This window comes from Molossus molossus, unplaced genomic scaffold (genome assembly GCF_014108415.1).
Source record: "Molossus molossus isolate mMolMol1 unplaced genomic scaffold, mMolMol1.p scaffold_m16_p_8, whole genome shotgun sequence".
Taxonomy (NCBI): Eukaryota; Metazoa; Chordata; class Mammalia; order Chiroptera; family Molossidae; genus Molossus; species Molossus molossus.
In genome coordinates this window covers 29,509,750-29,535,331 of record NW_023425402.1, presented here as the reverse complement: position 1 = coordinate 29,535,331, position 25,582 = coordinate 29,509,750, and positions in this window count along the sequence as shown.

The window sequence follows — 25,582 nt, the reverse complement described above, 5'->3', positions numbered from 1 at the left end:
TTAACATTTTACCATATTTGCTTTACCAATCCATTTCTATGTAAAATATATATATATATATATATATATATATATATATATATATATATTTTTTTTTTCCTGAATGATTTGAGAGTAAACTGCAGACATGAAGACATGATGCCCTTTACCTCTAAATAATGCTTCAGTGTCTAATATCATAAAAATAAGGCCGTTCTCTTATAAAACCACAGTACAACTACCCAAAAGAATCAATTAGCATTGACCAAATACTCTGTTTTACTCTACCACCACTATCATCCTGGACATGAGAAATTACATTGCCCCAATTACAGGAGCTGAAAAGACCAAAGGTCATTAGCATTGGATCATAGGAGTGCAAATCATTCCATGTTTGGCTAACACATTTTCAGACTATATTGTTCTGAATGCTGGTTTTCATTTACTGGTGATGTAGAAAAATGTCAGTGACTACTTCGGCAGCTGCAGTGAAGAATTATTACTTCCTTCCCTTTTTGGTTCTTTTGAGTTCTCAGGAGGTACAGCAGAGAAATCAACACCAGATGGCTCGGAAGGAGATTACATTGATTTTTAAAATTTATGCCCTATTTCTAAAAAGAATTTCCAGAGTAGAAACTTCTAATTGTTCTGGATATAAGTCTCCCAAGGGGGAAATGTCATTTCCATTGATTTATAAAGCAAATCTCTTGGTTTAGTGGTTTACAGATGTTGTTTGGTCCTTGTATAATGAGGCCCTAGGACTTGAATTGTGGTGGCAGGGACCCACCTTAGTCCTGCTCCAAAGCACCCAGATAATAGAAATTATTGGAACAAAAGCATCCAAGACACGGTCTATGTTATCCTCTAATTTCTTAGAGAAGTTTGGATGGAGACACGCCTACTAGTAGTTTAACAACTTGCACTGTTGAAAGGAACTGACACATTAAAAGACATGAAGGGAATGAACTAACATTTTTGAGACATTTGCTAAGCTTTCCACTCTGACAGGGTAATGTTTATCTCATGTTTTCTTCCTGATGTTTGCACAAAAATTATGCACAATAAAGATCTATGTCTCACAAGCAGGGACAGCTATAGAATCTGCAGAGCTCCATGCAAAATAAAAATGCAGTTTACTTGTTCAAAAAGCAGAGACAAATGTTTTTTTTCTTTTTTTTCTCAGGTTTCTTTCTCTGTCTGTCGGTCTTTTGACTTATGTTGTTTACAGATCCCGCTGAATATTGGGTGGAATAACTAGGAAATCCTTGGGCCGTGCTCTCTGAGTTTTATCTGTATGAGTTAGCTCAACATAAAACAGCAGACTTGAACCAAGCTTCCCCTTTTTATTAAGGCATCAGGACACACCCCGACCCCGTATAAAGACAAATATGAGCAACACGATTTTGAAGAAATTTCTCACAATTGTAATTGAAGATAGTGCTTGTATTAATATTCAGATATGACCCATCTGGGACAAGCCAATGGCTTTTAATCAACTCTTCTTTATCACAGATACAGGGGCTGCTGATTGATTGTAAGTTTAAATGGTTGTTGTTTAAACAAGCATTCATTTTGCTGTTAATCTGTGCAAGGCATGCTTCTCACTCCAGAGGACATGGCAGTAAACATAAGAGATAAAATCTTTGCTTTCTTGGAGTTTGCATTCCAATAGGGGGAAGCAGACAGTAAAAATAAATGAGTTTAGAATTAAATGGTAATATGTGTTTTGGAGACAATGCAGAGAGGGTAGAATAAGGACGGTTGAGGTGGCTGCATGGTGGTGGGGTGTGGGGGGTTAACTTAAAATGCGGTGACTGGAAAAGGCTTACTGAGAAGGTGACAATTTTTAAAACACTTTTGAAAAAAAGCAAAGCAGCAAGACAAGAAGGAATCTGGAGAACAGCAAGTGCAGAGCTTGGTGATTTCCAGGACCAGCAGCAGGACAGCATTTTTTGGAGGAGAGGGATCAAGGGCAAGAGAACTTCCAGTAGATGCTGAGGTTGGTGATTGTGAACCTCTGTTGCTAAAGGTGTTGACTGTTCACTAAGTAAACTAACATTAAACTAACTAAATTCATGTTAGTTTAACTAACTTAAAGTAATTAACTAAAGTTAGTGCCATTTTAAGGAGAGTTCTATATAAGGTTCACCATGAGATGAATTCCAGGAACAGATACTTTTATGGGTCCTAATGAGATCCCATGTTTCTTGGTTGCTGAGAAGATTCACTTTACTCTTACTGGGCAGGTGCCTTCAATTTCTAAACCAGTGGGGGAGAAACAGGGAAAAGTCAAATTCAGTTTTCCCCGTATTGAAATGTAGACTTTATGAACGCAAAGAGTTTTACATGTTTTGTCCGCTGCTTTGTCTCTAGAAACGAGAAGTGTGAAAAACGAGTATTTGCTGCAAAATGAGTATTTGTTGAAAGACTGATCATTGAAGGGTACAGTCAATCAGTATCCCTTCTAGTCTTGCTAAGGTTGAGTTAACTGAAAACTTGCACGGAGTTAGAATGATTTGTTATTGTGATATTAATAGACTTTTCTTTATAATGATGAAACTATTTTAAAGACTGAAGGGAATTGGTCATATTACAATTTTAGCACTTAAAATCTTGTATTTTCAGGAGCATATATCTCTTCTCCCAGTTATCTGCATATCTAAATTCTGCAGTTTTCTGTTCAAATCTCAGTTTGTCTATTTAAATGTCATTATTTCTTAGCCACCTTATCTAAAAGTACCTCACCTTCCCTTTCCTATTACTTTCCATTTCCTTAACTCTACTTCATTTTTTCAACATATGGGTTATGAGTTGAATTGTGTCCCCCACAAAAGGTTATGTTGAAACAAGTGCTAGTGAGGATGTGGAGAAAAGGGAACCCTAGTGCACTTCCGGTGGGAATGCAGACTGGTGCGGCCAGTGTGGAAAGCAGTATGGAGTTTCCTCAAAAAATTAAAAATGGAACTGCTGTTTGACCCAGCAATCCCACTGTTGGTGATAGATCCTAAGAAACCTGAAACACCAGTCAGAAAAAATATATACACCCCAATGTTCATAGCAGCGTTATTTACAATAGCTAAGATCTATAAACAGCCCAAGTGCCTATCAGTAGACGAGTGGATAAAAAACTGCGGTGCATTTACACAATGAAATACTATATGGCTGTAAAACAGAAGGATCTCCTACCCTTTGAGACAGCGTGCATGGACCTGGAGATTTTTATGCTGTGTGAAATAAGCCAGTCAGAAAAAGACAGGTACCATATGATTTCACTCATATGTGGAATCTAATGAACAAAATAAACTGATGAACAAAATAGGCTCAGAGGCATGGATGCATGGAACAGACTGACAGATCTCAGAGTAGAGGGGATGGGGGGGTATAGGAAGAGATTAATCAAAGAACATATATGCATGGTCCATGGACACAGACAGTAGTGTGGTGAAGGCCTGGGGTGAGGTGGGGGCTGAGTGGAGGGGGCCAAAGGGGGGAGGGGATTGGCGACATCTGTAATAGTATCCACAATTTTTTTAAAAAGCTATGTTGAAGCCCTATCTCCCACTACCTCAGATTGTGATCTTATTTGTTAAGAAGGTCTTCGCAGATATTGTCAAGTTAACATGAGATTATCAGAGTGGGTCCTAGTCCAATATGACTGGTGTCCTTATAGAAAGGGGAGACTTGGACACAGGCGTGCACAGAGGGAAGAGTGCGTGAGGAGACAGGGAGAACGTGCATGAGGGTGGGGCATTGGAGAGATCACTGACAGGCCAGGAAGATGAGGTTTGCTAGCAAACCCTTGAAGCTAGCAGAAGGCAAGGACCATTTTTCTATTGGTTTCAATGGGAGAATGGCCCTGCAATACATTGATTTTGGATTTCTAGCCTCCAGAATGTGAGACAATAATTTCTGTTGCTGTAAGTCACCAAGTGGTGGTCTGTTGTTGTAACAGCTGTAAGAAACAAATACTATACCACTTGACCTATGATACACCATTTAACTGTTTCATTTCTGCTGGCCTCTCTACCAGATTGCAACTTCCAGGAGGAAAGGGATGTGATCTATTTTGTTTACTTTTGTACCGGAAGTACTTAGAATAGTTCCTGGCACTCAATAAATAACTGCTGAAAGAATGTAGACATAATATTTTATTTCCCCCCTTTCTTTTCTTTGCTACTATTTGTTCTTTCTAAAGATAAATCTAATTCCAGGGTTAATGAAGTAGCAAACAATTTAAGTAATTGTAAAAGAGTATAATGGGAAATTTCACTTTATATTCTATTATGGTTCCCTAAAAAAATGTTGTGGTAGGAGCGAATTATCTGGTAATGGGAGTTTCAGACATCACTGAGCATGTCCAGGAAGACACAATGGCCAGGGATGGAGATGTCATGTGCCCAGGGGTCTTGTGGCGTTCTTGGGATAGGTTATTTCATGTGGTGTCAGCTTCTTGCCTGTTGATTGTGTAACTCAAAGAAAGTGACAGCAAGTCCCAGCAAGATTGCTCCATTTCCTTCCCCTTTGCTGTGAGTGACCTCTGCCGTCACAGAGCAGCCTCTGCTGGCCTCCAGACTGCTCTCTGATTTCCCACCTAGAAAACATTCAATAGCAGACCTCATTATTCTGGGAAATAAAATACCCATGGGTCTCAAAGGCCACCGTGACTCCTGCTATTTATTTCTTAAAACTGCTTCTTAGGTTTGGAAGTTCACCTGTGAAAACCGCACACTGGACTGCACGTCTCAGCCTCAGCCTGAGAGTTAGGTGTGTACTGTATGTGCCCAGAGGAGCCGAGGGAGCTCGGGCAGCTTCCCCCTTGACCACCCGATGTGCCTCCTGCTGTAACAGGCTGCAAACTCCAGCCATGGACGTCACGCGGTGGCTTTTTATTTTTTTAAACATTAAAAAAAATGCATCCATGATTTCATTAATCCTCACCCTTATCTAATTCAACCACTTCTTCTGGCCAAATCCTGTAAGGAAAAAAAAATTTTCTGTCAGTTTGTTTAGAACTATCTAATATGACTCATGAATAAAACATTTTAAAGATTGATGATCTTAGTGAAGTCCTGATAAAGTAGAAGCATGATCGTTTAAAATAGAATGAAAACAAAGAACGTGTTCGTGCATAAATAGCCCTCCTAATCGTGAGTTTTGGAAAGTCCCATATTTCATGAATCATTAGCCCGTTTTATCTTGATGTTATACAATCATTTCAAAAAGAAGACTGTGTAGATGTTGCCACCTACTGTTTGCCTGGAAATATACTATTATAATTCACTTTATATAACGATACTCTTCCCTCTAACTGCATTTCTTTTTCTACAGTAACCATCTTTATCTCAATTCCTCCTTTTAAAATAATTTATTTACTTACTTTATAGTACTCCATCTACAAGATTATTAAAGAAATTCTTCCGCTGATCTATTGGAAAATCCTGAGGAAGTGACCTAATCTTCCCCAATAGGTTGAAATTATTTTCAGGTTTGAAAAGATAACTGTATATGCAATTAAAAAAATTTTTTAAACCCCATTTAAAAAATACATTAGTTTCCAATCGAATTCAAAGAAGTTAAGATTAATAGATTGCTTTCAGTTTTATGATTCAAATTTAAGATATTTATAAGAAAAATATCTACTCTTTTTCCTGTAAATATATTTAGTTGTCAGTGGTTGAGTATCAAGCTTTTTTTTGTTAGGATAAAATACCAATTACTTTACTTACCAATTTGTCTTCTGAATTGTCTATGTTGTAGTCCTGTGATGTGTACATAGTACCATTCCTTTTTTTTTTTTTTTTTTTTATAAAGAGAGATCCAGAGAGAGATGAGAGAGGCTTATTTGATTTTTTTTTTTTAATTGATTTTGAGAGAGAGAGGAAGTGAGAGGGAGAGAGAGATAGAAGCATTGATGAGAGAGAACATTGACTGGCCGCCTCCTGCATGCCCCACACTGGGGATCGGGCCCACAACCTGGGGATGTGCCCTGACCAGGAATCGAACTGGCGACCTCTTGGTGCATGGGTCAATGCTAAACCACTGAGCCACACCAGCTGGGCCATAGTACTATTCTAAGCAAGCTGTTGATTCAAACCAGACATAAAATAAAATTTGTACAATCTTCAAAATCATGTTTCAGGCTAATTTAAATGCCCTGAGATAATCTATGACCTGTAGACAAATACCCCTGACTAGAACCAGTAATAATCCTAATAAAAATCTGTGAACTATTTTACATTTTATAATTTCCTTTATATATTTTAGTAAATGTGGTACTTGTCACAATACTATGAAGTAATTGGTACAGTAATTATTTTCATATTGGTGATAAAGAAAGTGAGACTAAAAGAAACCAAGGTACTTGTTGACTATTACATGGCCAAAATAACTCTAAATAACTTTCTTGACTCCAAAGTGTATTTACTTTAAAAAAAAATTTTTATGAATTAGTTTAACTAATTTACATGATACTTGACTCTATTTAAACATTTGCTTGTTGAGTGAATAATTGTAAAGTGTTTTAAAATAATCAAGCCATTCACTTCTAAATGTTTGGGCAGATCTCTACTAACTGACGTGGACTGAAATATTCTTATCCTGTGAAACTGATGTAGACAAGCAGGTCCTAAAATGTTGCCCTTTCTCACTGTACACTGCATACTTGGTTTAGTAAAGAGCAGGCACTTTAAAATGATATAAAGTACTACATCTTATTATTGTTACTATTTCTCTTGCTGCTAACAAATTGCCACAAACCTGGAGGCTTACAATTACATAAAAATATGATATCACAACTTCTGTTGGTCAGATGCCCTGTGCTCAAGGTATCACAGGGTGTTGGCCAGGCTGAGTTCTGGTGTGAAGACCCTGGGAACAATCTGCTTTCAAACTCATTCAGACTGTGGGCAGATTTCAGTTCCTTTTCTCAGTAAGACTGACGTTCCCATTTCCTTGCTGATAGCTGACTGTGGGCCATTATCAGCTTCCAGAGGCCACTCACATTCCTTAGCTTCTTCCTTTTCAAAGCCAGTAATGGAAAAATATTACCCCTTGTCTAACCTCTCTCATGCTTTGAATCTAATTTCCCTGTCTTTGACCTCTAGACACAGATTTAAAGGATTCACGTGGTGAAGTCAGGCACTCCTGGATGATTTCTTTATCTGACGGACAACTCATTTTAGATATTAATTACAACACAAAATTCTTTCACAGCAATACCTCGATTAGTGTTTGACCCAATACCTGGAGAAGGTGTGTGTCCACCAAGGTCTGGGAATTTTGGGGCCGGTTTAGAATTCTGCGGACCATACTTGTCATCTCTGCAGCTACAAATATTTCCTAACTTGGCCTCTGATCTCCAGTGTCTGCCTTAATACTCCCATAAATTCATATTACAAAGAGGGCCCCTCAATGAACTTTCTAAAACACAGTTCTGATTAAATTTAACATCTTACTTAAATTGATAACTAAACAACCGACACTTTGAAGGTCTCTCCTTGCATGGAAGTAAGGTCTTTAAAAATCAAGATCGGTACAACCATTTTCTCTCTACCTTCCCTTATATGTCATGAAATTGGGAAATCATGGTTTGTCCTGTGCAAAGCAAGCCCAGGGCTTTTATTGCTCCTTCTTCCTTACCCTCATTTTCACAAGTGCAAATCCCAAATGTTATTTCAAGGCTGCATTCCAACATGAACTCCTCCAAGGATCTTTGTACTAACTTCTCTTTTATTTATTTACTTTTAATTTTTCTCTTTATTGATTTCAGAGAGAGGAAGTGAGAGGGAGAGAGAGATAGAAGCATCGATGAGAGAGAACATCAATTGACTGCCTCCTACATGCCCCCCTCACTGGGGATTGGGCTCACAGCCTGGGCATGTGTCCTGACCAGGAATCAAACCAGCAACCCCTTGGTGCATGGGTCGATGCTCAACCACTGAGCCACACCAGCCAGACTAACTTCTTCTCTTTTAAATGCTTTTGTTCTGTTTTAAAAATCTGCATCTCAAGTGTAGTTAGCACTCTACCTTGGGTTTTGGTAGTTGATAAATGCCTCCTTGCTCCTACTAAACGGTGGATTCTTCTAGTTCCAGATTGGGACTTGGTTCATCTTTGTCTCTCTACTGCACTCAAGAGTACCATGTAGGGAGTTTGTTTCAAAATATTTATTGCACCATTAACTCAAATCAAAATAGAAACCAGAATGTGCTCAGTTCAGAGATTTTCATTGTGAATGCTTTGTTACATTTCCACCTCCTTTGCTGTTCAGGTTGATAGTCTGTGTTCTTTCTTTTGTGTATACTATTTTTCAAGGTCATTGACTCCGGAGCTGCTGCTTTAAGTTAGACCAAATTCTTCCTAGCTAATATTGAATGATCAACTCATTTATATTTTCTTCTATTATAAATGTTTTTTTATCTTCTGGAGAAAAATGTTTTCTGTTTAAACTTAAGAAAACTCTCAAGAGCTAGAGACAGACTTAGTCTTCTATCTTATTTTCTTATTCACAGAGTTAACCTTTTTCTAATATTATGCACATTTCTCTATAAGTCGTTTTTTGACTGGTGGACTCTGCTGTATGAGTCATTTGTGACTCAAAAATTATTTTGGATTGTTAATGTGTTACCATTTAGTTAAACAGGTTTCAGAGGCATGATTTGTCATTGTGAGATTCAGCTTGTACATTTCCAGGTAGTGACTAATTGAACATCAGAACAGAACAGTTATATACTTGGTAACTTTCCAAATTTTCAAAGGACTTTTGCATTAATTATCTAATTTTATTTCATGAAGCATTCGTCTCATTGATTGTGAAAAACAATACCTTATCTTAGAGACACCTCTAGAATTTATGACATACTCAAGTCATTCTGGAAAAAAATGAATTGATGAATGAATGAAAAAATGAATGCAATTATGGAATAATAATAGAAATAAAATAAACTGAAGCAGAAAAAATGAGACTTTAAAATTGCATGTCTGAACAACAATTAAAACTTTACACTTTAACTAAAAGATACAAAGAAGACCTGAATAAAGAGATAAGCATATGATAAAGATCTCAATTTTCCCCAAATATTGTACAAATTGATGTGAATTCAAAGTATCAAATAATAAACTAAAATTTTTTTCTTTATTGATTTTTAGAGAGAGAGGAAGGGAGGGGGATAAAGAGAGAGAAACATCAATGAGAAAGAACATTGAATTACTACATTAGTACTAGAGAGGTAAAAACTAGGCTTAAGAATACATGCCTTGGGTTTGGGAATTCTTGCTTTGGCCTCCTGCATGGCCCCCATTGGGATCTGGCCCACAACCTTAGCATGTGCTCTGACCAGGAATTGAACCAGTGACCTCTTGGTGCATGGGTCAATGCTCAACCATTGAGCCACACTGGCTGGGATCAAATAGTTGTTTTGTTTTTAAAGACTGGCTTTTGCTGTACACCTGCAATTAATACAGAATAATTTGAGTGTAAACTGTAATTGAAAAAAAAAAAATCTGCAGAAACTTTAAAAAAAGAAGACTGGCTTTGAAATTTATCTGTAAGGGAAAATGCAAAAAACAATTCAAGAAACTTTTGAGAAAGAAGAGTAAATGAAGTTTTGCCCTACCAGATATCTAGGTTTGTAAGATAGTAAACAGTCAGTGTAAGAATCAATAAATAGGTCAACAGACTGGACTATGCAATTCAGCAACAGACCACTTATTTTTGGAAATTTATTTTATGAAAAGGATGGTCTTTAATTAAATGGGGAAAATGATTAAGTAAATGGGATTGAACCAGAGATTGCTAGTTGGCCTGTTCTTCTCAGCTTTCATAGTGACAGAACTCATGCTTTCCCGCTGGGGATGTGGCTGCCCCCAATAAGGACAGTACTTCCCAGCCACACTTGCAGCAAGGTAGCCAGCCGTGTGATTAATTCCTGATCCATGGGATGGAAGCATGAGGGTTGTGCTGTGATCTCAAAGTGAAGAGCATGGTTACCATTGCTCTTCATCCTTCCTGCGGGCCAAAACAAGGACACAGTAACTACTATCCTAAAGCAACTTTGCCCATGTAAGGTAAGTTGTGCTAAGATAGAAGGAACAGGGATCCCTGACCCTCACTACAAGCCCTGGCTTGCCTATCTTTAAATTTTATTTTTGGAGGACAATAAAATTCTATTTTATTTAAACTTCTATTATTTTGAATTTTCTGTTACTTAGACAAACCCTGTTCTAGCTGAATCAGATGTAAGACTATTGATTATACATTAAAAAAATTTTTTTTAAGTTTAAAAGAAAGTAAAATGAGAAGAAATAAAAAAGAAACAAACTTATTAAAATTTGTTTAAGAGAAAAGCAAGAATTCCCAAACCCAAGGCATGTATTTTTAAGCCTAGTTTTCACCTCTCTAGTACTAATGTAATAATTCTTTAAAGGGATGTCTGTTTTTGTGGGATAATGGTGTTGGTTCTAAAAGTTCATTTGGAAGTTTCTTGAGTAGAACCTGAAATATATTTTCCTATAGAAATTAAATTGTGGCTGATGGTTGAGTTCCCCTCGAGTAAATGCAGAGGACAGTGGTTGGTTCTGATAAACATGTAGGACTTTGAGTTAGAATACTGATAGTAGTATGCATTTCTAGTCCCCTATCTTTCTAATATAACCACATTGTTAAGTTTAAAGTATTTGGCCCTGGCCGGTTTGGCTTAGCAGTTAGAGTATCAGCCTGCAGACCAGGGAGTCCCAGGTTTGATTCCAGCCAAGGGCATGTACCTCGTCCCATGCGGGTGGCAACCAATCGATGTGTCTCTCTCACATCCATGTTTTCTCTCTCTCTCTTTCTTCCTCCCACTCTGTCTGAAAATGAATGTAAAAATACTCTCAGGTGATTATTGAAAAGAAAAAAGAAACAAATATTAGACCTGGCCAGTTTGGCTCAGAGGTTAGAGCATCGGCCCGCAGACTGGAGAGTCCTGGGTTCGGTTCCCGCTAAGGGCACGTACCTCGATTGCAATTTGTCCCCGGCCCTTGTTGGGGTCGTGTGGGCGGCAACCACTCGATGTGTCCCTTTCACGTCGATGTTTCTCTCTCTCTCTTCCTCCTGCTCTATCTGAACATTGATGCAAAAATGTCCTCAGGTGAGGATAAAGCAAAACAAAACAAAAGTTTAAAGTATTTTGTGTGCTTATATTACCATGAATATAAATGCTATTTATTGCTCAGCCAAATATTATATTATTATTATTATTTTTTCTAAGCTACCTTTTTGTTTTCCTTGGGGTTAATTTCAGTTTATTTTCTTCATTTGCTTGTACTAACCATCAATTTGACCCTAAACTCTCAATTGTCAAAATTTCTTCTTAATACATTTAGACTCATCGGATATTCTTACAAGGCCTATTAATTTGTAGAACACTTCCTAGACCTTCAGAACTTCCTTCATCTGGAATGGTTTCCCTTGGGTATAGCTGTCATCTTGGGAACTTTCTTCACGTTGCCCATGAATAGGATTCTGTTTCTTGAATGACATAATTTCTTATTTTCTGGTTTACTCTTGTTTAGGTGGAGCACATCCTGTACTAGACTCCTGAGAAAGAAGGATGATAATGAAGGATGCTGTGTTTCTTGATATCTTATTTTGATTGGGCAGATGACTTTACATTGCCTTTCCTCCGAATTTCAAAAGCACTGTGGATTTTTTCTACATTACAGCTTTGCTGTTGAGAAGTCCAAGCCACTCTGACTCTTAATCCTTTATATTTTCACTTTCTACCACAAGGGTAGAGACTTAAAACAATACCTATTCATTATTTTATAGTTCTGTAAGGCAGAAGTCAGAGTAGGTTCTGCAGGACTCTCTGCTGTTAGGGTCTCATAATACCAAAATCAATGTGTCAGCCAGTCCGGGCCCTCATGAAGTTTTTAAGGAAGAATCTAATTCCAAGGTCTTTTATATTTTTGGCCAAATTTGACTTTTATTTGTAGGATTTAGGTTCCCATTTTCTTGCTAGTGATCGGTGGGGGCTGCTCAAACTGCTTGTCACGTGGTCTCCTCCATCTTCAAGCCAGCAATGGTGCACTGAGTTCTGGTGCTGTCCATCTCGAACTGTCCCTTCTGCTGACAGTCAGATAAAATGCGCTGCCTCTGGACCTATGTTGTTCACCAGTTTATTTTGTTCATTAGATTCCACAGAGAAGTGAGATCATGTGACACTTGGCATGGCATAGACTAACAGATGGTAGAGGGAAGGGATTAACCAAAGAATGTATATGCATATGTGCATAGCCCATAGACACATATAATAGTGTGCTGAAGGCCTGGGGTGGGTGGGAACCAGGTGTAGAAAAGCAAGGGGGGGAAATGGGGGACATCTGTAATACTCTCAACAATAAAGATAAAAACAAAAAAACAAAAACAAAAACAAAAAACACACCCTGTTTTTAAATTAGATTAAACCCACCTGGATAATCTCAGTATTTTAAAATTTGTGATTTGTGATTTTAATTGCACTAGCAAAATCCCTTCATAGTAGTACGTGGATTAGTGCTTGACTGAATAATCACAGGATGAACATGTTGGGGATCCCATCTTTAGAATTCTGCTTACCACAATAACCATTTTTACTTTGCAAAAGATCCCTCCCTCTCCTGGAATTCTGAGACTTCCCTTTGCTGCTTGATTAGGGGATACCCTCTTGACCCTACTCCTGGTCTTCCAATTTAGACTCACTACTGCCAGAGCTGGTTTTCAGTACAGATTCCACTGGGAGTGACTGAGTGTGAAAGGACTGGTCATTTGTAAATCGAGCAATTGTCAACTGGGAAATCCATTTTTGACATACACATTTATTTAAGTTACATATTTTTGACTGTTCTGTTTTATTAACATAAAATTCAAAGTGATATGAACTCTTAAATGCTAGATTATATCTCAGGCTGATTAAAGTAAGTAGGAAATAATAAATATGTAACTGAAAGCCTACTTTTAAATGGAAATTCAGGTTAAAATGTGAATATGACTCAATTAAAAAATTATGCAAGCATACGTAACGAATTAGCTCACAGGCTATTTTCTTACCACTATTCTATTGGCATAAAATTGTAATTAACACTGTTTCATTTATTATATTTCTAAATATGATATGAGTAGGCAAGGCATTACTGCAATTAAAATATAAGACATTTAAAGTCTTTTATATTAAACAAATCTTATTATATTAGCAAAGTAAAGACGTGAATCTGAAAACGTCTTTTGCATGTTTAAGAGGGAGCAATGTTTTGATCAACTAGGAAAACCTTTCAACTCAGAGAAGGCTGAATAAGCCTGACAGGATGTAGGAGGCAGAGGAGATCAACTCCAGTATGTTAAAGGTTGGGAGCTGAAGTGGTATCACTGTAAGAAGCAGGCTTGATGAGGAACAAATTAATGCTCTTTGAAGCACAATCAAGCTGATATAGGTCTGGACCAGAATTTGAGAGGCAAGTAATTGTGTCTGATTCTCAATGCATGGTTCTAATCTATGTATAAAAGGGATAGCATTAAACCTGTTACTTCTCAAGTAATTATTTATTTACTTTTAAAATGTTTATTGAATTTATTGGGGTGACATTGGTTAATAAAATTATTTAGGTTTCAGGTGTACAATTCTATGGTACATCATCTGTATATTGTATTGTGTGTTCACTACTCAAGGTCATCTCCTTTAGCAATCATTTATCCTCTTTTACCCTCTTCTATATTCATGTACCTCCTTTCTCTTTGGTAATCACCATATGTTGTCTGTGTCTATGAGTTTTTTAAATATTTAACCAAGGATGTAAAAGACCTGTACTGGAAAAATTATAAGACACTGAAAAAAGAAATTAAAAATGATGCAAATAAGTGGAAGCATATACTGTGTTCATGGATTGGAAGAATTAACATAATTAAAATGTCCATACTACCCAAAACAATCTATAGAGTCAGTGCAATTTCTACTAAGATACCAATGACATATTTCACAGAACTAGAACAAATATTCCAGAAATTTATGTGGATACACAAAAGACCCTAGATAATTACTGCAATCTTGAGAAAGAATAACAAAGTTGGGAAAATCACACTACCTGATATCAAACTATCCTTAAGCCATAGTAATCAAAACAGCAGGGTACTGACATAAAAACATACTTAAAGGTCAATGGAACAAAAGAGAGAGCCCAGAAATAAATCTATGCCTTTATGATCAATTAATATTTGACAAAGAAGGCAAGAACATACAATGAAGTACAGACAGCCTCTTTAATAAATGATGTTGGGAAAATTGGACAGATACATGCAAAAAATGGAAACTAGAACACCTTCTTATAACATACAGAACAATAAACTCAAAATGGATAAAGACCTAAGCATAAGACTTAAAACCATAATAATTCTAAAGAAGAGCATAGGCAGCAAAATCTTGGACATCTCTCATAGCAATATTTTTTTCTGACATGTCTCCTCAGACATAGAAAAACAAACAAAAAACAAATGACATTTCATCAAACTAAAACTTTTGTACAGCAAAGGAAACCATCAACAAAATAAAAGACAACCCACTGAGTGGAAGAAGATATTCTTCAATGAACTTATACAACTCAACACTAAAACAAAACAAAACAAAACAATCAAGTAATATTTTAAAAAGCAGGTTATCAAATTTTTCCTGTGTAGAATAATGCTTCAATGCCTTTAAATGAGATCTCATGGACAATAATATAATGAAATCATTGAGCAATTTTCTGTTTGGCAGTTTCTGGCCACTAACTTTGAAGTTCAATTTGTTGACTGAATTAAAACACACACACACACACACACACACGTATATAGATATTTATTTATTTATTTTTGTTACAGATGTTTCTCCCTTTTCCCCCATTGATACCCTCCTCCCTTTCCCTCCCCGCCCTGTCCTCAGCTTTGTGTCCATGTCCATTGGTTATGCATACATGCATATAAGTTCTGTAATTTATCTCCCCACTACCCCCTCTTCTGGGGATTGTCAGTCTGTACCACACTTCCATATCTCTGGGACTACCCCGTTCCTCAGACTGTTATGTTTCATTATATTCCACAAATAAGTAAGATCATATGATACTTGTCTTTCTCTGTTTGGCTTGTTTTGCATAGGATAATACTCTCCAGGTCCCTCCATGTCATCTCAAAGGATAAGAGCTCTTTCTTTCTTACAGCTGCATAGTACTCCATTGTGTATATGTACCACAGCTTTTTTATCCATTCGTCTACTGATGGACATTTGGGCTGTTTCCAGATCTTAGCTATTGTAAATAGTGCTGCTACAAACATGGGGGTACATATATTCTTTTTGATTGGTGTTTCAGGCTTCTTAGGGTATATTTCTAGAAATAGGATCACTGGGTCAAATGGCAATTTGATTTTTAATTTTTGAGGTAACACCATAGTGTTTTCCATAGTGGCTGCAACTGTCTGCATTCCCACCAGCAGTGTACTAGAGTCCCCTTTTCTCCACACCCTCGCCAACACTTGTTTGATGATTTGTTGATGGCGGCCATTCTGACAGGTGTGAGGTGATACCTCGCTGTTGTTTTAATTTGCATTTCTCTGATGATTAATTAGTGATGTTGAGCATTTCTTCATATGTCTCTTAGCCATTTGTATGTCCTATATGGAGAGGTGTCTATTTAGTTCCTCTGCCCATTTTTAAATTGGGCTCTTTGTCTTCCTTTTTTTGAGCTGTATAAACACTCTATATGTTTTGGAAATTGACCCCTAATCTGATGTATCATTGGCAATTATGCTTACCCATAAAGTGGGTTGCCTTTCTATTTTGATGGTTGTTTCTTTTGCTCTGCAGAAGCTTTTGAGTTTGATGTAGTCCCACATTTGTTCTAGTTCTGTGAAGTATGTCATTGAAATTTTGATGGGGATTGCATTGAATCTATAGATTGCTTTGGGTAACATGGACATTTTAATGATTTTAATTCTTCCAATCCATGAACAAGGTATGTGCTTCCACTTTTTTATATCTTCCGCTATTTCTTTTTTCAATGTCCTGTAGTTTTCTGCAAATAGGTCCTTTATTTCTTTGGTTAAGTTTATTCCTAGGTATCTTAATTTTTTTGTTGTGATGGTAAATGAGATTGTTTCTACAGTTTCTCTTTCTGTGACTTCATCATTGGTGTATAAGAATGCCGTCGATTTTTTGATGTAAATTTTGTATCCTGCTACTTTGCCAAATACATTTATTAAGTCTCGTAGATTTTTGATGGAGTCTTTAGGGTTTTCTATGTATAATATCATGTCATCTGCGAATAAGGACAGTTTCACTTCCTTCTTTCCCATTTGGATCCCTTTTATTTTTTCTTCATGTTTGACTGATGTGGCTAAGACTTCCAGTACTATGTTAAATAAGAGTGGCGAAAGTGGGCATCCCTGTCTTGTTCTTGTTCTTAAGGGAAATGCTTTTAGTTTTTGTGCATTGAGTATGATGTTGGCTGTAGGTCTTTCATATATGGCCTTTATTATGTTGAGATATTATCCCTCTATTCTCAGATTGCTGAGCGTTTTTGTCAGAAATGGGTGCTGGATTTTGTTGAATGCTTTTCAGCATGTATTGATGTGATCATATGATTTTTATCTTCCATTTTGTTAATGTGGTGTATCAAATTTATTGGTTTGCGAATATTGTACCAGCTTTGCATCCCTGGGATGAATCCCACTTGGTCATGGTGAATACTGTTTTTGATGTATTGCTGGATCTGATTTGCTAGTATTTTGTTCAAGATTTTGGCATCTATGTTCATCAGGAATATTGGCCTGTAGTTTTCTTTCTTTGTAGTGTCTTTATCTGGTTTTGGAATTAGAATTATGCTGGCCTCATAAAATGAGTTTGGAAGTCTTCCTTCTTCTTCAATTTTTTGAAATAGTTTGAGGAGAATGTGTATTAGTTCTTCTTTGAATGTTGGTAAAATTCCCCTGTAAAGCCGTACGGGCTGGGCTTTTGTTTGCTGGGAGAGTCCTGATTATATCTTCAATTTCTTTTGTTGTTATTGGTCTGTTCAAGTTTTCTATCTCTTCCTGGTTTAGTTTTGGGAGACTATGTGCTTCTAGAAATTTGTCCATTTTGCTTAGAGTGTCAAATTTGTTGCCGTATAATTGTTCATATTTGTTAACAATTCTTTGAATTTCTGTGATGTCAATTATTACTTCTCCTCTTTCATTTCTGATTTTGTGTATCTGGGTTCTCTCTTTTTGTTTCTTGGTGAGTCTAGCTAAGAGTTTTATTTTGGGGGGGTCAAATATTTCTTAGACATAAAAAATAACTATTCTCCATATACTTGTTACATATATCACATACATCATGTTTATTGAACAATAAAATATATGTCATGACTATTCAAACCCTCTTTTAACTATTTAAAATCATCTTTTAACTATTTGAAATAATCTATTATATGTCAATAGATAAATACTCAAGTTTTTGTTGTTGTTGTTTTGTTAATTCTCACCAAGGATATTTTTCCATTAATTTTTAGATAGAGTGGAAGGAACAGAGTGGAAGAGAGAGAGGGAAATATCGATGTGAGAGAGACATATTGATTAGTTGCCTTCCAAACTACCACCCCAACCAGGGCCGACTGGGGCAGGAATCAAGCCTGCAACCCAGGTACATGCCCTTGACTGGGAATCGAACCAGGGACCGTTAGGTCCTTGGGCCAAAGCTCTAACCTCTGAGCTAAACCAGCCAGGCCTAAAGTTTTTAATTTAAAAAATGTTATTGCTGCTTGGCCGGTGTGGCTCAGTGGATTGAGGATTGTCCCATGGACTGAGAGGTCCTAGTTCGATTCCTGGTCAGGGCACATGCCCAGGTTTCGGGCTCGATCCCAGTAGGGGGCATGCATGAAGCAGCTGATCGATGGTTCTCTCTTACATTGATGTTCCTATCTCTCTCTCCCTTCCTGTCTCTCTAAAAAAAAAATCAATAAAAACATTAAAAAAATGTTATTGCTAATATTTTTTGGACTGAACGACTTCTATAGTTACATAAATGAATAGGTTATTAGTTGGGGTTCTTAGTGACTGGAATCAACTTTGAATGATATAAGGAGGAAATGAACTTGTAAAGACATTGGACATCTTGCAGAGTCATCAGGGGAGCTGAAACTAGCCTCAGGAAATGGAGAGAAACAGACTGAACTCTGACTAAAGGCACAGTACAGACCTGGCCCTACAAAGATACTCCACCACTGAGCGCTGGGTGATGAAACTTCTTCCCCAACATCACCCCATGACACCAGACCTTGTCACTTCTGCTTCTGCAAACAGTTTCAGCCACTGCTACTACCTCCAAAAAAAAATCTTCTCTGTCCCTTTACACCAATAGCCTTTGATTGGTTGCTCTGTCTGGTTGAACAGAGGACAAATAGCCATTCCTAGATAGGGTGATAGTGGGTTGGCTGCAGATGAAGTTAAAAATCTGATATTTTCAGCTTGTATAGTGGGAGTCAGTTTATTGCTTCCTCCAGGACTCTCAACATAGGTGTCCCCCACACCCACCTAGTGTAGGAAGGGGTTTGGATGCTAGGTACTAAACACAATAAAACAAAAAGAATGGTACCAACATCCATAAAAAAGGCTATGTGTAAACAATGTTCATTATAAATCTAATTGAATTGCTAGAGCAAGTAGCAAATTGAATGTTTGTATTTTTAACACTCAATGATAACATTTAAAATGACCCAGTTTTCATCATTTTTTTAAAAATTAAATTTCTATGTGGGATCTTGCATCATGTTCTGAAATATCTTGGGTGTTTCCTTTTTCTTTTGGGTTCTTGAAAAATAATTGGGCAACAGTGAAGGCCAGAAGAGCAGATAGTTGAAGGTTCTACCCTCACCCCCACCATCACAATCATGGTGATGTAACAGTACCCAGAAGGCCACCTTATTTATTTTAAGATAATTTTGAACTTACAGAAGAGTTTCAGTAACAGTAGAGCTCCAGTATGCTCCTCTTCAAGCTTCCTCTTATGTTTGCATCTCACATAATCATAGACCATTTATCAAAAAATTAAGAAATTAATCTTGCCCGGCTGGTGTGGCTCAGTGGTCGAGCATTGACCCATGCATCAAGAGGTCACTGGTTCGATTCCCGGTCAGGGCACATGCCCATTTTGTGGGTTCAATCCCCAGTGGGGGGTATGCAGGAGGCGGCCAATCAATGTTCTCTCTCATTGATGTTTCTATCTCTCGCTCCCTCTCCCTCTCCCTTCCACTCTCTCAAAAAGCAATAAAAAAATTAATCTTGGCACAAGATTAATTGAACTATCAATGAGTTCTTCCACAAATGTCCTTTTTCTGTTTTAAATCCCACATTGCATTTAAGAATGCCATCATTTACAAAAATTTATTATTTCAGATATTCAGAAACTTTGCATTTCTAACCTGGGCTAATCACTAAGATAGGTGCTTAGTTGGAATTAATTTATAAAGTCAAGATCCTATTATGACAGTTACAGCATGGAGTGGAGGACACACGTAAATCTTGAATACCACAAAGGAGCATAAATTAACGAGGGAACTGTGGGCAGGTCTCCCTTTCTTTAATATTTTACGAAATCATAGAATATTAAAATTAGGTGGAACCTAAGGGATCATCTTACCCCAGACCTCATTTTGCACGTGAAAGAGCCAAGGTCAAGAAAATTAGGTGATTTGCCTGTAAGAAACATGTTTTCATTTAGAACTCAGGTGTTCCATCTGCTAGCTGTTTCATGACAACAGCAGTTCTCAGGAGATCCCCCAATAATTTTGAAACTGTGCGGTCAAAATTATTTTCATAATAAAAATAGGGCATTATTTGACTTTTTCACTTTCATTCTCTCCTGCATGTACAGTGGGGTTTTGCAGAGCCTGCATTCATGTGGGGTTGTGAAAACAGATATGAGATTCTTGTGGTTTTCTATTTCTAGATATTTCAAAATTTGTAAAACTTTAAATGAAGCCAAGTTTCCATTACTTCTTTTGTTGTTAATTCTCATTCGAGGATATTTCTTCCATTGCTTTTTAGATAGAGTGGAAGGGAGGGAGGGAGGAAGAGAGAGAGTAAAACATCCATGTGAGAGAGACATATAGATTGGTTGCCTCCCACATGGGCATGACTAGGGATTGACCTGCAACCCAGGTGAGTGTCCTTGACTGAGAAGTGAACCCTTGACCCTTCAGTGAGTGGGCCAATGCTCTAACCACTGAGCTGCACTGGTCAGGGCTCTATTACCATTTTTTTATATTTTGAAAAATGTAGGTATTTTTCTTTAAAAGTGTGTTATTTATGTTGACATTTACTATGTTTATTATTATTCTATTTTAAAATGTGTTAAATATTGATTGCTATAACCCACATAAATGAAAGGTTTTGTGCTTCTTAGTAATATATAAGCCCCGTACTAGTAATTAGAATGATGTAATCAGTAAGAGAAAAGAAATACAGACACCAACTGTCAAATCTGTTAAATTAGTGATGTCATAAATAATGTATTCTGTGTCTCCCGGCTGGTGTGGCTCAATGGATTGAGCACTGTTGCATGGACTGAGAGGTCCTGGTTCAATTCCTGCTCAGGGCACATGCTTGGGTTGTGGGCTCCATCCCCAGTAGGGGGCGTGCAGGAGGCCGCTAATTGATCTTTCTCTCTCCCTTTCTATCTCTAAAATTCAATGAAAACATATTTAAAAAGAAAAGTATTCTGTGGCAGTCCCCTTCTTTTCCTAAATATAGTTCTGGCTGTTTTGGAATACGGTCTAACTCATTATATGTGAGTGCAAACTCCTCATATGTCTTGGAACTCAGAATTTCATGCTTTCATGGTCATGATTGATTTCATTTGACTTCATGAAGTTTGTGCTAAATATATGAATGCTTGTAGATATATGCCAATAATTGAAATGCTAAACTAAAGTAACCTGAACTAGTTTTTTATTTTATCAACTCTGCATGATTGTCATATACTTTTTTCAAGGAGTTACATTGTTTTCTACAAGTTGCTTAATTAAGTTTATTGAAAAAGCTGATGACAGGAGAAATCCCCCTTCCATAGCAAATGAAAAAGCAAAACAAACAAACAAAAAACCATACACACACACAAAAACCACAAACCCCTCCCAAACAGAGCACAACTTCCCATTTTCTCTGCCAGTGTGTATTTCTGCTCATTAATGAATTCACTAATATTCTATTCAGCCCCACCCAAGCCTCTTCTTTTTTTCTTTCTTTCTTCAAATGATGCATTTAAAATCTCAATCCTGTAAACAGATCTACTGTTTCTTTAGAAAATTAGCTGTTTCTAGGCAGAACTGGGGAGAGGTGGGTGCTGGGTGTGTGGCGGGTACATCTGGGAGCTTTGTCATTAGCTGTTCCAGAACTACTAGGAGAGCTCACATATTACTCTTCACATTTTTTTTTTTTTCCACATTCTCTTCAATCAAGGGAGTCCGTCGCAGTCTTCTGGTTGTTTTCATCATGACTGGACACAGATGAAAGAGAAGCAAACCCATGCAGCTTCTAGAGCAAGCACATGTCTGGAGAAAGTGACAGAAAGGAGATTCCTTCTGTCACTGTTGTCAGGCCTATGTTGACCTGAAACCATAATTTTGCAATTTATGGACGTGGTGAGAAAGACCATTCTTTTCTACGGACTGATTTTTACAAATCGGTTATTCCCGTCATCCCATTGGGCATGTTCTATCCTATGTCTTTAGCAGTTAGTGCTGGAAAGACAAGAACTTTGCATCTCATACATTGTTTTATAACATATAATGTACACAAACGCGAACTAAAAACAGAGTCATTGTAGTTTTATTTTCTTCCACTGTTTCTCCTACAATGAAGGAATCGATTTAATCTTATACTTAATTTGCATCCCTTGCTCCTCCAATCCTGTTAAATAATTCATAAGAAGGCAGTAACTGAATGGTGAACAGCAAATTGTTTCCCCTTCTTGGTACTTAGTAAACTTTAGCTTGTGCAATCTGTTTGCATAAAATGAATCCCATCATTTCTTTAATCATATTAGTCACTCTTCTTTGGATCCATTCAATTAGATTACGTATTTCGATAAGAGAAGTACTTGGTTTTAACAGTCTTCCCATATGTTATCTTCGAAGAGTGGTGAGAAAGACTTGAATCTTATTCATGGCTCAATCAGTTTAACAAGTACAGGCCGGATATAGTAGGTATTGATCGCACGCTGTGAATGAGAAACTTTGAATATAGATTTATTAATGATTTACTTCCCCCCCCCTCTACATTGGTTTCTTGAAAACTGATTTTAAATAACGGTAAGACTTTTAATATAGCTCATGCTAATGTCATGGATTTAGTTATATACCATATGTCTAAGCACAACAAATGATTCTGGTAACTGCTTGTGGAGTTAGTTTATGATGCAGCTATTAGCCATGCATATATCGAACCAACCACACTGACAACATGAATAAAGCAATGAATGAACAAACTAGGAATGCAGCAAAAATTTTCCAAAAAGACATAAAATATATGCACATAAATGTGTGTAAGTAAAATAATGGACTTTATTATCCACACAATTTGTTTCTACTTTAAAACTTTTAAGAGGGGTGAAATTTAACATTTTCTGAATTCTTAATATAATAAAATTTTATGGTTAAAATTACAATTGTTCTAGAAAATTTACTTGATTTCTTGGAACTTAAATAACACATTTTTTTCAATCAATATTTTAAAGAACAAATCATAAATCACTCTGAGGAAGAAAATGTATAAACCTCATAGAAGACACAAAGCATATCAGAAGAAAGGAAATTGTGTTAGGTATAGTATTTATTCTATTTGCTGACTCTAAACAGAATACGAGGCAATGTGTTAAATAAGAATTCTACCAGGAATACAGACCCTAATGAGAAAAGATTATATAAAAAAATAAATTTACTTTTTTTCATGTATCTTCTCTAAATATTTTATACTTATTTAAAAATGGTAGATAATATGTATGGACTATATTACATACTTTTATGTAAAAATATGAAAACAGAAAGTCTGTTAAGGGAGATTACAAAGTATAAATGTATATATTTGTGGATCAAATCCCCTCTATCAGAGGTTGGCGCCCTGGTCACTGGTTAGTCTGCTGTCTGTTTTTGTAAAGAAAGTTCCATTGAAACAGCCACAGCAATTTTGTCTGTGGCTGCTGTCAGTCTACAGTGACAGAGTTACATACTTGCAATGAAGACCACGTGACTCACAAAACTTAAAATGTTTACAGTGTAACCTACACAAAAAATGTGATGATGTTCTTGGTGAAAAAAAACACAGGTTTATTATTTTAAATTAAAAACATTTAATTACAGTTGAGAGTCAATATTTTACTGGTTTCAGGTGTACAGCATAATGGTTAGACATTTATATAACTTACAAAGTGATCCTCCAATAAGTCTAGTACCCACCTGGCACCATATATAATTATTATAATATTACTGACTGTATCCCCTATGCTGTACTATACTTCTTAATCCCTTCACCTTTTTCACCCATCCTCCAACCACCCCCTCATTTGACAATCATCAACTTGTTCTCTTTTCTATGAGTTTGTTTCTGTCTTGTTTGTTCTTTTTTTTCCCTTTAGATTCCACATATAATTGAAATCATATGGTATTTGTCTTTCTCTGTCTGACTTATTTCACCTAGTATAACACTCTCTAGGTACATCCATGTTGTTATAAATGGTAAGATTTCATTCTTTTTTATATGTAACCCCTCTTCTTTTTCCAATCCTATTGATGGCCATTTAGGTTATTTCCAAAACTTGGCTATTGTAAATAACTCTGCAGTGAATATAGGGGTACATATATCTTTTTGAATTTATGTATTGCATTTCTTTGGATGAATACCCAGAAGTGGGATCGCTGGGTTATATGGTAGTTCTATTTTTGAATTTTTGAGGGACATCCATACTGTTTTTAACAGTGGCTGCAGTAATTTGCAATTCCACCAACAATGGACAAGGGTTCCCTTTTTTCAGATTTATTCTTAAATTCACATGTGCATGTTAATTATATTTCAGTAGTTTCTTTTAAACATGTCTTTACCCTCAAGAGTTTTTCTTTCTCTTTGAAAAGTTGAGAAAAAAATCAAATTAACAATTTTTTAAAAAAATGACACAAAAATATGTGCAATACATTTTCGTCTCAAATTCTCTATAAATACCATTCTAAAATTTTCCTGTCAGCTATCACTCACTTTCTACAGATGAAAAACCATCATTGCTTTTATCTGGAATCTTCAGTGTTTAGGAATACTAAATATATGATATCAAATACCATTCCTAAAAATGAAAAACCACCTGTGCCCTCCAAAAATAGATTGACAATTTGATATTTGTTGCAAGTGGTCAAATAAATTCTCCATTCAAATCAGAAAATTTTAGGCCAAGAAATAAGACCAGCCGAGTTTTCTTTAACCAGTGTGACATCAGATAGGCTCTCACAAATGCAAAGGGACAAAGGTTATTGATGTTCCCTCACGCTATTTATATATATTTATGTTTCTTAAGTGCTGCATTTTTTTTAAAAGCATGAATTACCTCTCATCTTGCCCTTCTGGTTGAGGGTGTGGACTTGGTCCAGTCTATTGGAGTTCAGATCCTTGTTTTACCTCTTACTAGCTGTGGGGCTTCAGCAAGACACTTAAGATTTCTGTGCCTCAGTTAGCCCATCTGTAAAATGGGAGTAGTAATAGTAGTAATTTATTATTATTATTATTTTTTGAGATTGAGTTAGTACCTGTAAAGCACTTACAAGTTTATCTGTATACACTAACTTCATAAGTGTCTACTATTTTATCCACTATAAAAAGGTAGCAGCAATAAATATTTGTAAATTTTGTGAAGATTTTGTTGTAATTATAAACTTTTACAAACTGGAACAGAGGAAGCAGTATGGACATTCCAGCTTTAGCTAGGCCACAGTTCCAAAGTGAAGAGATTGATACACATTGTGCTGGCCAAAGGACTTTCATTAAGAAACTCAATGAGCCAAAGAAAGAGGTATTTTTGAAAGGTTTATATTTTTTATTTGTTTCTTTTCCTAAAGTATGTTTGCTTAATAAAGACATATTACTTTCAAATTTATGATGCCAACAGAAATTTATTTGTGACGTAACATAAAACATACCAATGGACATGAGATATATGCCATTTAGATTATCACCCGCCATCCTTTATACTGGCCAGTACACAATGGAAACCAATTTTTCAAATGAGCATAGGCCTTATTATTCTAGTGTTTAGTATCTTTATTGGAATTTTTTATTTTATTTTGTATATAGACTATAAGTCTCTCTGTTTTATAGAATAAAGTATTTATAAGTCATCTAGAGTCAGGTAAAAGATACAACTTATCTTTAATTCTATTATCTTGGAGGAAATGTGATAGGAATATGGATTTCAATTTCTGAATCAGTATTTTTTTTTAGTTTTTAAATCTGTTTTATTTCATGAATGGAGAGTCACATTCTGCCTAAAAATACAATAGGTGTTTTTTTCAAGATACAAACAAAAGGAAATAAAAAGACACACTGCAGGAA